The sequence below is a fragment of the Nipponia nippon genome, unplaced genomic scaffold, assembly GCF_047370975.1.
Source record: "Nipponia nippon isolate SJK-2023a ecotype South Korea unplaced genomic scaffold, ASM4737097v1 scaffold_23, whole genome shotgun sequence".
In the NCBI taxonomy this organism is placed as follows: domain Eukaryota; kingdom Metazoa; phylum Chordata; class Aves; order Pelecaniformes; family Threskiornithidae; genus Nipponia; species Nipponia nippon.
This window is the reverse complement of record NW_028262340.1, coordinates 3,390,327-3,396,326: the sequence shown is the minus strand read 5'-3', so window position 1 is coordinate 3,396,326 and position 6,000 is coordinate 3,390,327.

Genomic DNA, 6,000 nt, shown 5'->3' with positions numbered 1-6,000 from the left:
GCCCCAGTGCGAGCATGGGGATTTGTCTCATTCCCTTTGTTTCTCCAAACTCTTTTTACAGGATAGCAGTACGGACTAAGCTGACATATTATTTTGAGACGAATTTGAGAAGCTGGAAGTAATTTTGTTTGTTTCCTTTGTTCTAGGAAAGGGATCGGCACGGCGCTGCCAGCCCTCCTTGTTTGGGGCAGAATGAACAGGCTTGCAGGGCTTGCAGGCGTTTGAGCTGTGTCCTGGCTCTCGCTGTTTCCTCTGAAGGAAGATGAGCATAGCAGAGGAGGAACCTCACCCGTCCAGGGGACTTGCACACGGAGAGGGTGAGTTTCACTCTTTTAGTGGAAAGGCCATGACACTGGTGAGTCTGTGCAGCTGGTTAGTTATTTCCCCACTTGGAACATCAGGGACACACAGAGCTCTAACAGTTAATGCCCGAGCCGAGAACCTTTCTGTGGTTTTGGAAGGTGTTGAGTTTCAAGTGACCAAGAGCTGCCCTGGCAGGAAAAGCCTTTTTTCCTTACCTCCATGAGACATAGCTGGGCTCCATAGTTTTCATTTTACCTATGCCGTATTTTGAGGTCAAAATATCTTGGGCTCAAACTTGTAATAATTTGAGAATCCCCAATAACTATTTTTTAACAAAGCCTCTTGACCTAACAGATTGGCCTGTCTCTGCCAGGCAGGTCATTAATTTCCAGTCTAACGCACAAGGGAGAACATTGTGAAATGACTGCATAAAGAGGCATTAGAGTAAAGATGATTTGGGGCTATTTGCCTGGCAAAGAAATTGAACCAGCTACAGCTTTTCTTTTACCTGACTCATGGCTGTATTGCAGCGATCAGATTTGAAGAAAACGAGCGAATATTATTCACCTAAAGTCTGCTTTCAAACCCATCTCTGTGCACCTCTGTTGCCAGATGACATCATGCTTCTGAGGGTGAAACAATTTAAACTATAGAGATGAAAATTATTGGTTCAAATAACTGCCTTAAAACAGCAACAACAACAGCAGACCGAGGCTTTGTAAAACTTATTTGAAAACATCTGTTGCTGCATCGCTGGGGTAAAGCTTTTACAGTTTAGGCCGTTTTAGTAGTCTGTCATAGTGGTTGCTTTGCCAGCAACAGGGTATTTAAAAGACAGCATGGCAAAAGCCGTACTGAAAATAAAGGCTCTGAACTTAAAGTGGTTTAAGCAGGTTTGTAACAGTAATGCTGTTGTACATAAAATGGTATGAAAAAATGCAGTGTTTGTAGGCAGAACTAATAATGTTCCGCTACTAGCTAATAAAACTGTCACCTCTAAATATATCAAGAGGGTTTCTAACATCACACAAGGTTCTGGGGAAAAGAGGTAGGGCAATTGTTTAGGACAAGGGGAGGAGAGAAGCACCGGGGGCTGAGAAGCAGCGCACATCGCCCGGCGTACAGCGGAGCGGGTGACCGCTGCTGGGGCCCGGGAGCACAGCACGGGCTCTGCTCACGCAAAAGCCCTGCTGGAGACCTCGCGGCTGCAGCCTGCTGAAGCATTTTGTCTTCCTCAGCTAGTGTGAGTTCGGCCTGTCTGAAGGCAATGATGGCTGCGAATACAGACAATTTCCTTATTAATGTTGTGTAAAATGATGCCATTCTTGTAACGAGGCTATTCATGGAGCTTGGGACTTGTCCTTTCTTAAACATTTGTGATGTGAAGCTTCTAAAAAATCTGTTAGTAAGGAAACAAATGAAAAAAATGAATATGAAAGATCAACCTCATAGATGTGTGCCTGTAACAAAGATAAAGAATTAAGAACGTGTAAGTGAAAGTCTCACACTTAACATTTCCCAAATAATTTTTCATCGGTTTGTAACTTACAGCAGTTTGTGCAGACCTTTGGAGGAAGATCATGTTCTTTAATCAGCAGTGAAGTAGTTGGTTTACAGGTAATTTCGAAGGTGTCTGCATTAGATTCCAGGGTTAACACTCCCTTCAGCTGAGGGAAGGCCCTGCTCCCTAAAGGTGCAAGCCCTGTGCTAAGGCTGGCTCACAATTACAGCCCCAGGGGCTCGAAAGCTGATCAAAGATTGATGTGCGGAGATTCTTTTGTGCCGTAGAGGAGCAGGCTGGCAAGAGCACTGCCTTGCTGAACTTGCAGACCCCATCGACCTGCACTCCTCTCTTGGTCTCTGAAGTCTACCCCTCTTCTCTATCCTCTGCATTAGGATTGGCTGCAGGAGGAACCTCAGGGTCCTTCCAACCTAAATTATTCACTGATTCCATGTAATGATCTGGAATTTCTCCAAAACCTGAATGGGAAAGGTGTGGGCAGACTCCTGTTGGAATCCCAGATCCCTAATGAGAGATACTCACAAGTCCTGGTAGGCCACCCACCCCTCCAGGTCCTACCAGCCTGGCGAGCGCAGGGACCTGTTGTGGCCTGTTGAATCTGTGTGAGATGTGCAGCTGGTGTAAATTAGGGAAGACCTATTGATTTCAGCAGAGCTATTTTGACTGAGGGGCTGAGTCCTGGATTTTTAGGCGATCCCAGAGGTCTTTGGAGCGATGGGATCTGGTGGAGAATTTTACCTTGCACCCTTTCAGCTGTGGCTGTATAGACACAGCAGTGCCTGGCTTATGCACTAGAAAAAGCTCCTGGTAATTTCGGCAGAGTGGCTGCTTATTTGGGGGTGGCAGAGCCCAGTAATCAATGCAGTAGCCCATAATTAGAGGGACCTCACGTTAATCCCTTCTCTTTTGTAAGCCGTATTACCTCGCGCACGTCCTTTTGTGCCACAGCTGCGCAGGTGTCGTGAGGACCAAATCCCATAAAAGGTGGCGTGCTATTCAGATACATCAGAGATGTGCACCAGAGGAGTCCTCCAGATCAGGAGGCCTCCTTATATGCGCCTGCCCAAGTCCACCTTAAGCGTACCCTCCCTCCCTGCAGTTTTCCTTCAGGATAATTAAGCATGCACTAAGTTAAGCAGTGGAAAAACCCAAGGAAGCATCCATTTCATAGGTGGGTGCAGTTGACTCTTTCCTCCCAGGGCCTGTTCCTCCTGCAGTTCTGCGCAAGCCAAAGCCTTGACACAAATGCTCCTGGCCGTGATGGTGACTCACGTTTGTATCCAAATTTTGCAGTTGTTAAAGGTCTCAGAAGATCACCTGCTATTACACTATCACACGGAGACCTGCGCTGGTCTGCAGGTAACAGGTACTTTTTTATTGCACCTTGACAAACCTTGAGGCACAGAGTAATTGCCTGCAGCTTTGTCTGCATTGCCCTCGAGGTCTGATTTTCTGCATGGACCAGTAACCTGGGTGCTGAGCCCCGGGGATCCTGGGGCACCTGCCTGCACAAGCATGCCTGGTGCAGAGTGTGCCCTCGGACAGGTCTGCGCAGCCCGCGCTGCCTCCAGGCACGGTCAGCTTGGGAAACAAGCTGTGCTTGCAGCCTTTCTCGACCGCCCTTTGAAGGGGTTGTAGCTCCAGCCAGTGCAGCGTGCCTGGGGTCTTGCCGGGGGTCTGCAGCAGGGCCGGGTGTTAGGTCAGGCTCCCCAGAGCTCTAATCCAGGGCCTGGGCATGAACTTCTGCCTTTTGCCACGTTCAGAGCTGGTTGCAGTCTGCTGGGGGCAGAATACAGAGGCTGTTCACAGAAGCCCTCGTTGCAGGATTTTGTGCATTATTTAGGCAAAATGCTCCAGCCTGTGTTAGGCAAGAAGTCACATTAGATAATTAGAGTGTGCCCAGCTGGCCTGAAAGCCTCCCAGCTGGCTGTGCCCTGGGTTGGGGTGAAAGGCCAGATTTCGCACAACAGCAGAAAGAGGGCAAAAGAGAGGGAGAAGACTGTCAAGTGCTCTGCTTCCACAACCAAGGCCTATTTTTTGCCAAGAGCTCAACACCTGTGGCGTTCTGCTTTGGGAAGGCTTCTTGTTTCACATATGTCCTTAGATGTGTTGACTTTCTTACTCTTCACCTGTTCTGAAACGGGAATCCTATGCATTGGTAAGTGGGGTTTAGTGTCTTTCCTGGTAGCCCCCCGGCTGCCCTTGGCTGCACGCTCTTTGGTAGCTGCAGAACTGGCTTTTTGCCTCCTGCCAAGACCAGGCTCCAGGGGGGCATTTTTTTTTTTTCCAGAAGAGAATGTGTGCTTTTGTTGGCAAGCTCCCTGTCTAAGCACTGGCTCTTTCCGAACTCGTGATGCCAAGAGTGCTTTTATAAATTTACTTCCTTTTTAAGGACATCAACAGGCACCCCACCCATCCCAAATTTTGCGTCCCTTGATAGGCTTCTATTTCATAATAAATCCTCAAATACAATGGGGTGTTCCTCCCAGAACCAAAATAACTGTAGCCTTCATTAGGGGACTCTGCAGCCAGGGACGAAATTTGGTCCCTGCTAGACATCCCTTAAAGGATGGGCACAAGAGCGTGCCCTCGGGGCTGCAGTATCTGGCAAGCCAGGCGGAGAGGGGAATCCTAGCTCTGTTGAAGCCAGTGGGTGTTTCCGTGCAGTCAGGATCTCATCCAAGGCCAGGCTGGAGTGGGGAGGGGTGGTTTTTCCTGCCCTTGCCGTCCTTAGGGCAGAGCAGCCTTTCCCACCCAGATTGGAGTCAGATATGCTGTCGCGTTTTGCCTTTGCTGAGCTCTGGTGTTGCCTTTACACGACACTTTCGACAATTCACAGCAACTGACACCGTGATACAGCTGATGCGTGTGGAGCATCAGAAGGCAGTTCAGGAGCTTCGGTCCTTCTCTGCTGATATAAAGAGAGCCTGGAGAGATTAGGCTTCTAATGTAGATGCCTTAATTAAGTGCCTAAGGATTAGATGGCATGAATCTGACCCCAAATGTCCCCCTGGGCAGATGCTGAATTAGCCCTGAACTTGAACTGGAAGACGGGTCTGGAAGAGACCTTCTCAGCTGTTAAGTCTCTGCGAACCGTGTTAAGCCCAAAAGCGTCCAGAGACTGCTCACCGAGGCACACGGACCTGCAGAACTCCTCCCCAGCCTCGCAGCAAACTTACGGCCCTGGTAGACATTGATGGGTTTTGTTCTTTTATTGGTAATATAACACAGATGGAGAAATAGACAGCGTCACTCACGTCTTGCAGCCTTGTCTCATCAGGGGAGAAGCTGGGTGAAAGTGCCCAGCCAATCTTAAGAATTGCATCTTATCCTCAGCCTACAGAAGGCAAAAAGCAGGGGACAGGACTCCTTCGTGGCCCCAAATCTGGCGATCAGTTTAGCCTGAGCATGTGAGCAAGCTGCATCAAGCAGGCATCGGTGGCTGGGTAATGAACAATGAAATGAAATTCCTGTGTTTCAGACCATCTAGCTGGATGAACCTCACCATCGCTGCTGGGCCAAATTTATGTTCGATATAATTTCAGTGAAGCTCATAAAGTTAAGAGTGCCAAACTAGAGTGATTGCCTGTGATCCACTCCAACAGCGACTTCTTCTAAGACTGGCCAGCTGCGAGAATGGAAACCTTCCCATAAGGAGCAGCCCCGAGAGCCACCAGCATGTCCTGTGGACGACCGAGCAGCTTTGAGACAGGGGACAGCTTTGAAGTCATTGAGGACTGGGTGAGCAGGGTTCCCCTTACCATGCTGCTTGTACCGGCTTTTTATTTTGGCTTCTGCAGGTAGAGTTCCACTAGGAGAGATCACACAGAGCCAAAAAACGGTGTGTGTGCTTGCCTTCATTTTATTCTTTAGCCTTACATGACTTTTAGCAATTATCTAAATGTCGTCTTTTTTTAATTACTATAAATTCAGGAAAGCCACTGGTTGGGGATGGTGAGTGAACCCAGAAGAACGTAACAAGGTGAATTAAACACCCACTATTCTTTGCTTGGGGGAGATTTTAAGCAGGATTGACATCTTTATCCCTTCACTTGACGCAGCTCAGGCAAAAAGAAGAGACGCAAATCGGTGTTAACTTGGGTGTTTCCTGCCTTTCATCGTTCTGAGTCACTCAACCTTCATGTTCTTCTCTTGCTTCTTGGCAAGTGGCACGT